Below are 17,001 nucleotides of genomic sequence, written 5' to 3' on the forward strand. Positions count from 1 at the left end.
ATAATATTTTTATACATGTAATTAAAAATACAAATATGTCCCAATCGGTAACCAGAGTTTAAACCTGGCGCCTTAGACCGCTCGGCCAACCTGACCACGTTCGAAACATTTTTTTAAACTAGAATTAGCTGATAATTACAAATCACAAATACAAAAATTCGAATGAAACTTTAATTAGCTGATAAATACAAATCTAATTTAATATTTCAAAAGCAAAAGTTTTGCAGTACACAGCTGAATTTCTGTATAGAACCACAGGTTAATGAATATTTAAATTAATAATATCATACATTTACTCAAAAATTTATTTTTGTCAAGTGTGGGGTTCGAACCCACGCTCCCAATCGGGAACCAGAGCTTAAATCTGGCGCCTTAGACCGCTCGGCCAACCTGACCGCGAAACAAAACATTTTTTCGAACTGTAATTACCTAAAAATTACAGAACAAATTACAAATTTCAAATACAAAAATGTTGCAATATACAACTGAATTTCCCTATGGAACTATAATTAGCTGATAATTACAAAACTAATTAAATATTTCAAAAGCAAAAATTGCAGTATACAGCAGAATTTCTGTATAGAACCACCATTTAACGAATATCTCAAAAGCAAAGCTTCCTGCAATATCCTGCATAATTTCTATATAGAACCAATTTAATTACAAAACTAATTAAATATATAAAAATTATAAAACTAATTAAATATTTCAAAATTACAAATCTAATTAAATATTTCAAAAGTAAAAATTTTGCAGTATACAGCTGAATTTTTGTATAGATACACCGTTTAATGAAATTAAACAAATCAAATTAATAAAATTTTTATACATGTAATTAAAAATACAAATTTGTCAGGTGTGGGGTTTGAACCCATGCTCCCAATCGGACACCAGGCGCCATAGACCGCTTGGCCAACAATTAATAAAAATATAGCATTACACATGTACAATACAACAACATAATATAACGAATCTATGTCAGGTGTAGGGTTCAACCCACGCTCTCAATCGGGCACCCGAGCTTAAATGTTGCGACTTAGACCGCTCGGCCAATAAACATCTGAATTTCTGTATAGAACCACAGTTTAGCTAATATTTAAATTCATATCATTATACATTTAATTAAAAATTTATTTATAGACGTTCAATCTGGCGCCTTAGACCGCTTGCCCAACCTGATCACCAACAAGAACATTTTCAAACTATAATTAGCTCATAATTACAAAACAAATTAAATATTTCAAACGCAAAACTTCTGCAGTATACAGCTGAATTTCTGTATAGAACCACCGTTTAATGAAATTAAACAAATCAAATTAATAATATTTTTATACATGTAATTAAAAATACAAATTTGTCAGGTGTGGGGTTCGAACTGGCGCCTTAGACCGCTCGGCCAACCTTACCACATACCACACCTTTTTTCAATCTATAATTTTCTGATAATTAGAAAGTACAAATTAAAATTTCAAATGCAAAACTTTTGCAATATACAGCAGAATTTCTATATAGAACCACAGTTTAATGAATATTTAAATTAATAATATCATACATTTAAATAAAAATTCATTTTTGTCAGGTGTGGGGTTCGAACCCACGCCCCTGGCGCCTTAGACCGCTCGGCCAACCTAACCACGTACAAATCACTTTTTCAAACTGTAATTTCCTGATAATTACAAAACAAATTTCAAATACAAAAATTTTGCAATATGCAGGTGATTTTCCCTAAGGAACTATAATTAGCTGATAATTACAAAACTAATTAAATGTTTCAAAAGCAATATTTTTGCAGTATACAGCAGAATTTCTGTATAGAACCACCGTTTAACGAATATCTCAAAAAGCAAAGCTTAATAAAATATCCTGCATAATTTCTATATAGAACCAATTTAATTACAAAACTAATTAAATATTTCAAAATTACAAAACTAATTAAATATTTCAAAAGTAAAAATGTTGCAGTATACAGCTGAATTTCTGTATAGAACCACCGTTTAATGAAATTAAACAAATCAAATTAATAATATATTTATACATGTAATTACAAATACAAATTTGTCAGGTGTGGCGTGGGGGAACCAGAGCTTAAATGTGGCGACTTCGACCGCTCAGCCAACCTGACCACGTATTTTCAAACTATAATTTGTTGATAATTAGAAAGTACAAATTAAAATTTTCAAATGCAAAACTTTTGCAATATACGGCAGAATTTCTGTATGGAACCACAGTTTAATGAATATTTAAACGCTCGGCCAACATGACCACGTTCGAAACATTTTTTTAAACTAGAATTAGCTGATAATTAAAAATCACAAATACAAAAATTGGAATGAAACTTTAATTAGCTGATAATTACAAATCTAATTATATTTAATATTTCAAAAGCAAAAATTTTGCAGTACACAGCTGAATTTCTGTATAGAACCACACCTAATGAATATTTAAATTAATAATATCATACAAATACTCAAGAATTTATTTTTGTCAGGTGCGGGTTCGAAGCCACGCTCCCAATCGGGAACCAGAGCTTAAACATGGCGCCTTAGACCGCTCGGCCAACCTGACCACGAAACAAAACATTTTTAAAACTGTAATTACCTGAAAATTACAAAACAAATTACAAATTTCAAATACAAAAATATTGCAATATACAGCTGAATTTCCCTATGAAACTATAATTAGCTGATAATTACAAAAATAATTTAATATTTCAAATCGTATAGAACCACAGTTTAATGAATATTTAAATTAATAATATCATACATTTACTTAAAAATTAAATTTGTTAGATGTGGGGTTTGAACCCACGCTCCCAATCGGGAACCAAAGCATAAATGTGGCGACTTAGACCGCTGGTCAACCTAACAACGTACGAAACAATTTTTCAATCATTAATTACCTGATAATTACAAAACAAATTACAAATTTCAAATACAAAAATTTTGCGATATACAGCTAAATTTCCCTATGGAACTATAATTAGCTGGTAATTACAAAACTAATTAAATATTTCAAAAGCAAAAATTTTGCAGTATACAGCAGAATTTCTGTATAGAACCACCGTTTAACGAATATCTCAAAAGCAAAGTTTCGTAAAATATCCTGCATAATTTCTATATAGAACCAATTAAATACAAAACTAATTAAATATTTCAAATTTACAAAACGACTACCGTTTAACAAATATCTCAAAAGCAAAGCTTCATGCAATATCCTGCATAATTTCTATATAGAACCAATTTAATTACAAAACTAATTAAATATTTCAAATTTACAAAACGAATACCGTTTAACAAATATCTCAAAAGCAAAGCTTCATGCAATATTCTGCATAATTTCTATATAGAACCAATTTAATTACAAAACTAATTAAATATTTCAAAAGCAAAAATTTTGCAGTATACAGCTGAATTTCTGTATATAACCACCGTTTAATGATATTAAACAAATCAAATTAATTGCTTCATGCAATATCCTGCATAATTTCTATATAGAACCAATTTAATTACAAAACTAATTAAATATATAAAAATTATAAAACTAATTAAATATTTCAAAATTACAAATCTAATTAAATATTTCAAAAGTAAAAATTTTGCAGTATACAGCTGAATTTCTGTATAGATACACCGTTTAATGAAATTAAACAAATCAAATTAATAAAATTTTTATACATGTAATTAAAAATACAAATTTGTCAGGTGTGGGGTTTGAACCCATGCTCCCAATCGGACACCAGGCGCCATAGACCGCTTGGCCAACAATTAATAAAAATATAGCATTACACATGTACAATACAACAACATAATATAACGAATCTATGTCAGGTGTAGGGTTCAACCCACGCTCCCAATCGGGCACCCGAGCTTAAATGTTGCGACTTAGACCGCTCGGCCAATAAACATCTGAATTTCTGTATAGAACCACAGTTTAGCTAATATTTAAATTCATATCATTATACATTTAATTAAAAATTTATTTATAGACGTTCAATCTAGCGCCTTAGACCGCTTGCCCAACCTGATCACCAACAAGAACATTTTCAAACTATAATTAGCTCATAATTACAAAACAAATTAAATATTTCAAACGCAAAACTTCTGCAGTATACAGCTGAATTTCTGTATAGAACCACCGTTTAATGAAATTAAACAAATCAAATTAATAATATTTTTGTACATGTAATTAAAAATACAAATTTGTCAGGTGTGGGGTTCGAACTGGCGCCTTAGACCGCTCGGCCAACCTTACCACATACCACACCTTTTTTCAATCTATAATTTTCTGATAATTAGAAAGTACAAATTAAAATTTCAAATGCAAAACTTTTGCAATATACAGCAGAATTTCTATATAGAACCACAGTTTAATGAATATTTAAATTAATAATATCATACATTTAATTAAAAATTCATTTTTGTCAGGTGTGGGGTTCGAACCCACGCCCCTGGCGCCTTAGACCGCTCGGCCAACCTAACCACGTACAAATCACTTTTTCAAACTGTAATTTCCTGATAATTGCAAAACAAATTTCAAATACAAAAATTTTGCAATATGCAGGTGATTTTCCCTAAGGAACTATAATTAGCTGATAATTACAAAACTAATTAAATGTTTCAAAAGCAATATTTTTGCAGTATACAGCATAATTTCTGTATAGAACCACCGTTTAACGAATATCTCAAAAAGCAAAGCTTAATAAATATCCTGCATAATTTCTATATAGAACCAATTTAATTACAAAACTAATTAAATATTTCAAAATTACAAAACTAATTAAATATTTCAAAAGTAAAAATGTTGCAGTATACAGCTGAATTTCTGTATAGAACCACCGTTTAATGAAATTAAACAAATCAAATTAATAATATATTTATACATGTAATTACAAATACAAATTTGTCAGGTGTGGCGTTTGAACCCACGCTCCCAACCGGGAACCAGAGCTTAAATGTGGCGACTTCGACCGCTCAGCCAACCTGACCACGTATTTTCAAACTATAATTTGTTGATAATTAGAAAGTACAAATTAAAATTTTCAAATGCAAAACTTTTGCAATATACGGCAGAATTTCTGTATGGAACCACAGTTTAATGAATATTTAAACGCTCGGCCAACATGACCACGTTCGAAACATTTTTTTAAACTAGAATTAGCTGATAATTAAAAATCACAAATACAAAAATTGGAATGAAACTTTAATTAGCTGATAATTACAAATCTAATTTAATATTTCAAAAGCAAAAATTTTGCAGTACACAGCTGAATTTCTGTATAGAACCACACCTAATGAATATTTAAATTAATAATATCATACAAATACTCAAGAATTTATTTTTGTCAGGTGCGGGTTCGAACCCACGCTCCCAATCGGGAACCAGAGCTTAAACATGGCGCCTTAGACCGCTCGGCCAACCTGACCACGAAACAAAACATTTTTTAAAACTGTAATTACCTGAAAATTACAAAACAAATTACAAATTTCAAATACAAAAATATTGCAATATACAGCTGAATTTCCCTATGAAACTATAATTAGCTGATAATTACAAAAATAATTTAATATTTCAAATCGTATAGAACCACAGTTTAATGAATATTTAAATTAATAATATCATACATTTACTTAAAAATTTAAATTTGTTAGATGTGGGGTTTGAACCCACGCTCCCAATCGGGAACCAAAGCATAAATGTGGCGACTTAGACCGCTGGTCAACCTAACAACGTACGAAACAATTTTTCAATCATTAATTACCTGATAATTACAAAACAAATTACAAATTTCAAATACAAAAATTTTGCGATATACAGCTAAATTTCCCTATGGAACTATAATTAGCTGGTAATTACAAAACTAATTAAATATTTCAAAAGCAAAAATTTTGCAGTATACAGCAGAATTTCTGTATAGAACCACCGTTTAACGAATATCTCAAAAGCAAAGTTTCGTAAAATATCCTGCATAATTTCTATATAGAACCAATTAAATACAAAACTAATTAAATATTTCAAATTTACAAAACGACTACCGTTTAACAAATATCTCAAAAGCAAAGCTTCATGCAATATCCAGCATAATTTCTATATAGAACCAATTTAATTACAAAACTAATTAAATATTTCAAATTTACAAAACGAATACCGTTTAAACAAATATCTCAAAAGCAAAGCTTCATGCAATATTCTGCATAATTTCTATATAGAACCAATTTAATTACAAAACTAATTAAATATTTCAAAAGCAAAAATTTTGCAGTATACAGCTGAATTTCTGTATATAACCACCGTTTAATGATATTAAACAAATCAAATTAATTGCTTCATGCAATATCCTGCATAATTTCTATATAGAACCAATTTAATTACAAAACTAATTAAATATTTCAAAAGCAAAAATTTTGCAGTATACAGCTGAATTTCTGTATAGAACCACCGTTTAATAATATTAAACAAATCAAATTAATAATATATTTATACATGTAATTAAAAATACAAATTTGTCAGGTGTAGGGTTCGAACTGGCGCCTTAGACCGCTCGGCCAACCTGACCACGTTCGAAACATTTTTTTAAACTAGAATTACCTGATAATTAAAAATCACAAATACAAAAATTGGAATGAAACTTTAATTAGCTGATAATTACAAATCTAATTTAATATTTCAAAAGCAAAAATTTTGCAGTACACAGCTGAATTTCTGTATAGAACCACAGTTTATTGAATATTTAAATTAATAACATCATACAATTACTCAAAAATTTGTTTTTGTCAGGTGTGGGGTTCGAACCCACGCTCCCAATCGGGAACCAGAGCTTAAATCTGGCGCCTTAGACCGCTCGGCCAACCTGACCACGAAAAAAAACATTTTTTCAAACTGTAATTACTTGAAAATTACAAAACAAATTACAAATTTCAAATACAAAAATTTTGCAATATACAGCTGAATTTCCCTATGGAACTATAATTAGCTGATAATTACAAAACTAATTAAATATTTCAAAAGCAAAAATTTTGCAGTATACAGCAGAATTTCTGTATAGAACCACCGTTTAACGAATATCTCAAAAGCAAAGCTTCCTGCAATATCCTGCATAATTTCTATATAGAACTATTTTAATTACAAAACTAATTAAATATTTCAAAATTACAAATCTAATTAAATATTTCAAAAGTAAAAATTTTGCAGTATACAGCTGAATTTCTCTATAGATCCACCGTTTAATGAAATTATACAAATCAAATTAATAATATTTTTATACATGTAATTAAAAATACAAACTTGTCAGATGTGGGGTTTGAACCCACGTTCTCAATCGGGAACCAGAGCTTAAATGTGGCGACTTAGATCGCTCAGCCGACCTGACTACGTATTTTCAAACAATAATTTGCTGATAATTAGAAAGTACAAATTAAAATTTTCAAATGCAAAACTTTAGCAATATATGGCAGAATTTCTGTAAGGAACCACAGTTTAATGAATATTTAAATTAATAATCTTATACATTTAACTAAAGTTTTATTTTTGTCAGGTGCGGGGTTCTAACCCACGCTCCCAATCGGGAACCAGAGCTTAAATCTTGCGCCTTAGACCGCTCGGCCAACCTGACCACGTTCGAAACATTTTTTCAAACTAGAATTAGCTAATAATTACAAAACAAATTACAAATCACAAATACAAAAATTGGAATGGAACTTTATTTAGCTGATAATTATAAAACTACTTTAATATTTCAAAAGCAAAAATTTTGCATTGAACAGCTGAATTTCTGTATAGAACCACCGTTTAAATGAAACAAACCAAATTAATAATATTTTTATACATTTAATTAAAACTACAAATTTGTCAGGTGTGGGGTTTGAACCCACGCTCCCAATCGGGAACCAGAGCTTAAATCTGGCGCCTTAGACCGCTTGGCCAACCTGACCACGTGCAAAACATTTTTTCAATTAAATTACCTGAAAATTAAAAAACAAATTACAAATTTCAAATACAAAAATTTTGCAATGTACAGCTGAATTGCCCTATGGAACTATAATTAGCTGATAATTACAAAACTAATTAAATAATTCAAAAGCAAAAATTTTGCAGTATACAGCAGAATTTCTGTATTGAACCACCGTTTAATGAAATTAAACAAATCAAATTAATAATATTGTTATACATGTAATTAAAAATACAAATTTGTCAGGTATGGGGTTTGAACCCACGCTCCCAATCGGAAACAGAGCTTAAATCGGGCGCCATAGATTTCTCGCTAACCAGATCATTTTCCAAATTATAATTAGCTGATAACTACATACTAAATGTTTCAAGTGCAATAATTTTGCAGTATACAGTTGCATTTCTGTATAGAACCACCGTCTAATTAAATTAAACATATCAAATTAATAATATGCTTATAAGTGTAATTAAGCATTCAAATTTGTCGCTCGGCCAACCTGACTTTGTAAATGCAACAGTTCTCTTTATCTAACTGTAGTGAACTTATAATTACAGAACAAAATATATCAAAAGCAAAGCTTCATGCAATCTCATTCATAATTTCTATATAGAACCACCGTTGCATAAATATTTAAATTAATAATATTATACATACAATCAAAAATGTATTTTTGTCAGGTTTTTGTTTGAAACCACGCTCCCAATCGCAAACCAGAGCTCAAACCTGGCGCCATAGACTGCTTGGCCAACAATTAATAAAGATAAAGCATTATACATGTATAATTCAACAATATAATACAATGAATTTCTGTCAGGTGTGGGGTTCGAACCCACGCTCCCAATCGGGAACCAGAGCTTAAATCTGGCGCCTTAGTCCGCTCGGCCAACCTGACCACGTACAAAACATTTTTTCAAACAATAATTACCTGAAAATTACAAAACAAATTAAAAAAGTTCAAATACACAAATTTTGCAGTATACAGCAGAATTTCTGTATAGAACCACCGTTTAACGAATATCTCAAAAGCAAAGCTTCCTGCAATATCCTGCATAATTTCTATATAGAACCAATTTAATTACAAAACTAATTAAATATCTAAAAATTATAAAACTAATTAAATATTTCAAAAGTAAAAATGTTGCAGTATACAGCTGAATTTTTGTATAGAACCACCGTTAAAATGACATTAAACAAATCAAATTAATAATATTTTTATACATGTAATTAAAAATGCAAATTTGTCAGGTGTGGCGTTTGAACCCATGCTCCCAATCGGTAACTAGGCGCCATAGACCGCTTGGCCAACAATTCATAAAGATATAGCATTACACATGTACAATACAACAACATGCTCTCAATCGGGAACCAGAGCTTAAATGTGGCGACTTAGACCGCTCAGCCAACCTGACCACGTATTTCCAAACTATAATTTGCTGATAATTAGAAAGCACAAATTAAAATTTTCAAATGCAAAACTTTTGCAATATACGGCAGAATTTTTGTATGGAACCACCGTTTAATGAAATTAAACAAACAAAATTAATAATATTTTCATACATGTAATTAAAAATATAAATTTGTCACGTGTGGGGCTTGAACCCAAGCTCCCAATCGGAAACCAGAGCTTAAGCCAGGCGCCATATATCGCTTGGCCAACATTTAATAAAGATATAGCATTAAACATGTATAATACAACAATATAATATAACGAATCTATGTCAGACGTGGGGTTCAATCCACGCTCCCAATCGGGCACCCGAGCTTAAATGTGGCGACTTAGACCGCTCGGCCAATAAACATCTGAATTTCTGTATAGAACCACAGTTTAATTAATATTTAAATTCATATCATTATACATTTAATTAAAAATTTATTTATAGACCTTAAATCTGGCGCCTTAGACCGCTTGCCCAACCTGATCACCAACAAGAACTTTTTCAAACTATAATTAACTGATAATTACAAAACAAATTAAATATTTCAAACGCAAAACTTCTGCAGTATACAGCTGAATTTCTGTATAGAACCACCGTTTAATGAAATTAAACAAATCAAATTAATAATATTTTTATACATGTAATTAAAAATACAAATTTGTCAGGTGTGGGGTTCGAACAGGCGCCTTAGACCGCTCGGACAACCTTACCACGACCACACCTTTTTTCAAACTATAATTTGCTGATAATTAGAAAGTACAAATTAAAATTTCAAGTACAAAACTTTTGCAATATACAGCAGAATTTCTATATAGAACCACAGTTTGATGAATATTTAAATTAATAATATTATACATTTAATTAAAAATTTATTTTTGTCAGGTGTGGGGTACAAAACTAATTAAATATTTCAAAAGCAAAAATTGCAGTATACAGCAGAATTTCTGTATAGAACCACCATTTAACGAATATCTCAAAAGCAAAGCTTCCTGCAATATCCTGCATATTTTCTATATAGAACCAATTTAATTACAAAACTAATTAAATATATAAAAATTATAAAACTAATTAAATATTTCAAAATTACAAATCTAATTAAATATTTCAAAAGTAAAAATTTTGCAGTATACAGCTGAATTTCTGTATAGATACACCGTTTAATGAAATTAAACAAATCAAATTAATAAAATTTTTATACATGTAATTAAAAATACAAATTTGTCAGGTGTGGGGTTTGAACCCATGCTCCCAATCGGACACCAGGCGCCATAGACCGCTTGGCCAACAATTAATAAAAATATAGCATTACACATGTACAATACAACAACATAATATAACGAATCTATGTCAGGTGTAGGGTTCAACCCACGCTCCCAATCGGGCACCCGAGCTTAAATGTTGCGACTTAGACCGCTCGGCCAATAAACATCTGAATTTCTGTATAGAACCACAGTTTAGCTAATATTTAAATTCATATCATTATACATTTAATTAAAAATTTATTTATAGACGTTCAATCTGGCGCCTTAGACCGCTTGCCCAACCTGATCACCAACAAGAACATTTTCAATATATAATTAGCTCATAATTACAAAACAAATTAAATATTTCAAACGCAAAACTTCTGCAGTATACAGCTGAATTTCTGTATAGAACCACCGTTTAATGAAATTAAACAAATCAAATTAATAATATTTTTATACATGTAATTAAAAATACAAATTTGTCAGGTGTGGGGTTCGAACTGGCGCCTTAGACCGCTCGGCCAACCTTACCACATACCACACCTTTTTTCAATCTATAATTTTCTGATAATTAGAAAGTACAAATTAAAATTTCAAATGCAAAACTTTTGCAATATACAGCAGAATTTCTATATAGAACCACAGTTTAATGAATATTTAAATTAATAATATCATACATTTAATTAAAAATTCATTTTTGTCAGGTGTGGGGTTCGAACCCACGCCCCGGGCGCCTTAGACCGCTCGGCTAACCTAACCACGTACAAATCACTTTTTCAAACTGTAATTTCCTGATAATTACAAAACAAATTTCAAATACAAAAATTTTGCAATATGCAGGTGATTTTCCCTATGGAACTATAATTAGCTGATAATTACAAAACTAATTAAATGTTTCAAAAGCAATATTTTTGCAGTATACAGCAGAATTTCTGTATAGAACCACCGTTTAACGAATATCTCAAAAAGCAAAGCTTAATAAAATATCCTGCATAATTTCTATATAGAACCAATTTAATTACAAAACTAATTAAATATTTCAAAATTACAAAACTAATTAAATATTTCAAAAGTAAAAATGTTGCAGTATACAGCTGAATTTCTGTATAGAACCACCGTTTAATGAAATTAAACAAATCAAATTAATAATATATTTATACATGTAATTACAAATACAAATTTGTCAGGTGTGGCGTTTGAACCCACGCTCCCAACCGGGAACCAGAGCTTAAATGTGGCGACTTCGACCGCTCAGCCAACCTGACCACGTATTTTCAAACTATAATTTGTTGATAATTAGAAAGTACAAATTAAAATTTTCAAATGCAAAACTTTTGCTATATACGGCAGAATTTCTGTATGGAACCACAGTTTAATGAATATTTAAACGCTCGGCCAACATGACCACGTTCGAAACATTTTTTAAACTAGAATTAGCTGATAATTAAAAATCACAAATACAAAATTGGAATGAAACTTTAATTAGCTGATAATTACAAATCTAATTTAATATTTCAAAAGCAAAAATTTTGCAGTACACAGCTGAATTTCTGTATAGAACCACACCTAATGAATATTTAAATTAATAATATCATACAAATACTCAAGAATTTATTTTTGTCAGGTGCGGGTTCGAACCCACGCTCCCAATCGGGAACCAGAGCTTAAACATGGCGCCTTAGACCGCTCGGCCAACCTGACCACGAAACAAAACATTTTTTAAAACTGTAATTACCTGAAAATTACAAAACAAATTACAAATTTCAAATACAAAAATTTTGCAATATACAGCTGAATTTCCCTATGAAACTATAATTAGCTGATAATTACAAAAATAATTTAATATTTCAAATCGTATAGAACCACAGTTTAATGAATATTTAAATTAATAATATCATACATTTACTTAAAAATTTAAATTTGTTAGATGTGGGGTTTGAACCCACGCTCCCAATCGGGAACCAAAGCATAAATGTGGCGACTTAGACCGCTGGTCAACCTAACAACGTACGAAACAATTTTTCAATCATTAATTACCTGATAATTACAAAACAAATTACAAATTTCAAATACAAAAATTTTGCGATATACAGCTAAATTTCCCTATGGAACTATAATTAGCTGGTAATTACAAAACAAATTAAATATTTCAAAAGCAAAAATTTTGCAGTATACAGCAGAATTTCTGTATAGAACCACCGTTTAACGAATATCTCAAAAGCAAAGTTTCGTAAAATATCCTGCATAATTTCTATATAGAACCAATTAAATACAAAACTAATAAATATTTCAAATTTACAAACGAATACCGTTTAAACAAATATCTCAAAAGCAAAGCTTCATGCAATATCCTGCATAATTTCTATATAGAACCAATTTAATTACAAAACTAATTAAATATTTCAAATTTACAAAACGAATACCGTTTAACAAATATCTCAAAAGCAAAGCTTCATGCAATATTCTGCCTAATTTCTATATAGAACCAATTTAATTACAAAACTAATTAAATATTTCAAAAGCAAAAATTTTGCAGTATACAGCTGAATTTCTGTATATAACCACCGTTTAATGATCTTAAACAAATCTAATTAATTGCTTCATGCAATATCCTGCATAATTTCTATATAGAACCAATTTAATTACAAAACTAATTAAATATTTCAAAAGCAAAAATTTTGCAGTATACAGCTGAATTTCTGTATAGAACCACCGTTTAATAATATTAAACAAATCAAATTAATAATATATTTATACATGTAATTAAAAATACAAATTTGTCAGGTGTAGGGTTCGAACTGGCGCCTTAGACCGCTCGGCCAACCTGACCACGTTCGAAACATTTTTTTAAACTAGAATTACCTGATAATTAAAAATCACAAATACAAAAATTGGAATGAAACTTTAATTAGCTGATAATTACAAATCTAATTTAATATTTCAAAAGCAAAAATTTTGCAGTACACAGCTGAATTTCTGTATAGAACCACAGTTTAACGAATATTTAAATTAATAACATCATACAATTACTCAAAAATTTGTTTTTGTCAGGTGTGGGGTTCGAACCCACGCTCCCAATCGGGAACTAGAGCTTAAATCTGGCGCCTTAGACCGCTCGGCCAACCTGACCACGAAAAAAAAACATTTTTTCAAACTGTAATTACCTGAAAATTACAAAACAAATTACAAATTTCAAATACAAAAATTTTGCAATATACAGCTGAATTTCCCTATGGAACTATAATTAGCTGATAATTACAAAACTAATTAAATATTTCAAAAGCAAAAATTTTGCAGTATACAGCAGAATTTCTGTATAGAACCACCGTTTAACGAATATCTCAAAAGCAAAGCTTCCTGCAATATCCTGCATAATTTCTATATAGAACTATTTTAATTACAAAACTAATTAAATATTTCAAAATTACAAATCTAATTAAATATTTCAAAAGTAAAAATTTTGCAGTATACAGCTGAATTTCTCTATAGATCCACCGTTTAATGAAATTATACAAATCAAATTAATAATATTTTTATACATGTAATTAAAAATACAAACTTGTCAGATGTGGGGTTTGAACCCACGTTCTCAATCGGGAACCAGAGCTTAAATGTGGCGACTTAGATCGCTCAGCCGACCTGACTACGTATTTTCAAACAATAATTTGCTGATAATTAGAAAGTACAAATTAAAATTTTCAAATGCAAAACTTTAGCAATATATGGCAGAATTTCTGTAAGGAACCACAGTTTAATGAATATTTAAATTAATAATCTTATACATTTAACTAAAGTTTTATTTTTGTCAGGTGCGGGGTTCTAACCCACGCTCCCAATCGGGAACCAGAGCTTAAATCTTGCGCCTTAGACCGCTCGGCCAACCTGACCACGTTCGAAACATTTTTCAAACTAGAATTAGCTAATAATTACAAAACAAATTACAAATCACAAATACAAAAATTGGAATGGAACTTTATTTAGCTGATAATTATAAAACTACTTTAATATTTCAAAAGCAAAAATTTTGCATTGAACAGCTGAATTTCTGTATAGAACCACCGTTTAATGAAATGAAACAAACCAAATTAATAATATTTTTATACATTTAATGAAAACTACAAATTTGTCAGGTGTGGGGTTTGAACCCACGCTCCCAATCGGGAACCAGAGCTTAAATCTGGCGCCTTAGACCGCTTGGCCAACCTGACCACGTGCAAACATTTTTTTCAATTAAATTACCTGAAAATTAAAAAACAAAGTACAAATTTCAAATACAAAAATTTGCAATGTACAGCTGAATTGCCCTATGGAACTATAATTAGCTGATAATTACAAAACTAATTAAATAATTCAAAAGCAAAAATTTTGCAGTATACAGCAGAATTTCTGTATTGAACCACCGTTTAATGAAATTAAACAAATCAAATTAATAATATTGTTATACATGTAATTAAAAATACAAATTTGTCAGGTATGGGGTTTGAACCCACGCTCCCAATCGGAAACAGAGCTTAAATCGGGCGCCATAGATTTCTCGCTAACCAGATCATTTTCCAAATTATAATTAGCTGATAACTACATACTAAATGTTTCAAGTGCAATAATTTTGCAGTATACAGTTGCATTTCTGTATAGAACTACCGTCTAATTAAATTAAACATATCAAATTAATAATATGCTTATAAGTGTAATTAAGCATTCAAATTTGTCGCTCGGCCAACCTGACTTTGTAAATGCAACAGTTCTCTTTATCTAACTGTAGTGAACTTATAATTACAGAACAAAATATATCAAAAGCAAAGCTTCATGCAATCTCATTCATAATTTCTATATAGAACCACCGTTGCATAAATATTTAAATTAATAATATTATACATACAATCAAAAATGTATTTTTGTCAGGTTTTTGTTTGAAACCACGCTCCCAATCGCAAACCAGAGCTCAAACCTGGCGCCATAGACTGCTTGGCCAACAATTAATAAAGATAAAGCATTATACATGTATAATTCAACAATATAATACAATGAATTTCTGTCAGGTGTGGGGTTCGAACCCACGCTCCCAATCGGGAACCAGAGCTTAAATCTGGCGCCTTAGTCCGCTCGGCCAACCTGACCACGTACAAAACATTTTTCAAACAATAATTACCTGAAAATTACAAAACAAATTAAAAAAGTTCAAATACACAAATTTTGCAGTATACAGCAGAATTTCTGTATAGAACCACCGTTTAACGAATATCTCAAAAGCAAAGCTTCCTGCAATATCCTGCATAATTTCTATATTGAACCAATTTAATTACAAAACTAATTAAATATCTAAAAATTATATAACTAATTAAATATTTCAAAAGTAAAAATGTTGCAGTATACAGCTGAATTTTTGTATAGAACCACCGTTAAATGAAATTAAACAATCAATTAATAATATTTTTATACATGTATTAAAAATGCAAATTTGTCAGGTGTGGCGTTTGAACCCATGCTCCCAATCGGTAACTAGGCGCCATAGACCGCTTGGCCAACAATTCATAAAGATATAGCATTACACATGTACAATACAACAACATGCTCTCAATCGGGAACCAGAGCTTAAATGTGGCGACTTAGACCGCTCAGCCAACCTGACCACGTATTTCCAAACTATAATTTGCTGATAATTAGAAAGCACAAATTAAAATTTTCAAATGCAAAACTTTTGCAATATACGGCAGAATTTCTGTATGGAACCACCGTTTAATGAAATTAAACAAACAAAATTAATAATATTTTCATACATGTAATTAAAAATATAAATTTGTCACGTGTGGGGCTTGAACCCAAGCTCCCAATCGGAAACCAGAGCTTAAGCCAGGCGCCATATATCGCTTGGCCAACATTTAATAAAGATATAGCATTAAACATGTATAATACAACAATATAATATAACGAATCTATGTCAGCGTGGGGTTCAATCCACGCTCCCAATCGGGCACCCGAGCTTAAATGTGGCGACTTAGACCGCTCGGCCAATAAACATCTGAATTTCTGTATAGAACCACAGTTTAATTAATATTTAAATTCATATCATTATACATTTAATTAAAAATTTATTTATAGAATTTAAATCTGACGCCTTAGACCGCTTGCCCAACCTGATCACCAACAAGACACTTTTTCAAAACTATCAATTAATGATAATTACAAAACAAATTAAATATTTCAAACGCAAAACTTCTGCAGTATACAGCTGAATTTCTGTATAGAACCACCGTTTAATGAAATTAAAACAAATCAAATTAATAATATTTTTATACATGTAATTAAAAATACAAATTTGTCAGGTGTGGGGGTTCGAACAGGCGCCTTAGACCGCTCGGACAACCTTACCACGTAC

The 17,001-nt window shown here is 30.1% G+C and overlaps 9 non-coding genes across 9 annotated transcripts; all 9 read right to left on the minus strand.

Annotated features, from left to right (window-relative positions):
* Window positions 1–311: 311 nt before the first annotated feature.
* On the minus strand, window positions 312–395 carry Trnal-uaa. The gene has a single exon. It is a non-coding gene; the product is annotated as a tRNA-Leu (tRNA).
* Window positions 396–6,768: 6,373 nt separating this feature from the next.
* Trnal-uaa lies at window positions 6,769–6,852 on the minus strand. Its single transcript has one exon. It is a non-coding gene; the product is annotated as a tRNA-Leu (tRNA).
* Window positions 6,853–7,525: 673 nt separating this feature from the next.
* Trnal-uaa lies at window positions 7,526–7,609 on the minus strand. Its single transcript has one exon. It is a non-coding gene; the product is annotated as a tRNA-Leu (tRNA).
* A 234-nt stretch (window positions 7,610–7,843) lies between these two features.
* Trnal-uaa lies at window positions 7,844–7,927 on the minus strand. Its single transcript has one exon. It is a non-coding gene; the product is annotated as a tRNA-Leu (tRNA).
* An 826-nt stretch (window positions 7,928–8,753) lies between these two features.
* Window positions 8,754–8,837, minus strand: Trnal-uaa. The gene has a single exon. It is a non-coding gene; the product is annotated as a tRNA-Leu (tRNA).
* A 4,833-nt stretch (window positions 8,838–13,670) lies between these two features.
* On the minus strand, window positions 13,671–13,754 carry Trnal-uaa. Its single transcript has one exon. It is a non-coding gene; the product is annotated as a tRNA-Leu (tRNA).
* Window positions 13,755–14,428: 674 nt separating this feature from the next.
* On the minus strand, window positions 14,429–14,512 carry Trnal-uaa. Its single transcript has one exon. It is a non-coding gene; the product is annotated as a tRNA-Leu (tRNA).
* Window positions 14,513–14,749: 237 nt separating this feature from the next.
* Window positions 14,750–14,833, minus strand: Trnal-uaa. Its single transcript has one exon. It is a non-coding gene; the product is annotated as a tRNA-Leu (tRNA).
* An 825-nt stretch (window positions 14,834–15,658) lies between these two features.
* Window positions 15,659–15,742, minus strand: Trnal-uaa. The gene has a single exon. It is a non-coding gene; the product is annotated as a tRNA-Leu (tRNA).
* Between the last annotated feature and the right edge of the window lie 1,259 nt (window positions 15,743–17,001).

The sequence above is a fragment of the Ctenocephalides felis genome, unplaced genomic scaffold (assembly GCF_003426905.1).
Source record: "Ctenocephalides felis isolate EL2017-DRISC unplaced genomic scaffold, ASM342690v1 CF-g0.4_SCAFFOLD_03572, whole genome shotgun sequence".
Lineage (NCBI taxonomy): Eukaryota > Metazoa > Arthropoda > Insecta > Siphonaptera > Pulicidae > Ctenocephalides > Ctenocephalides felis.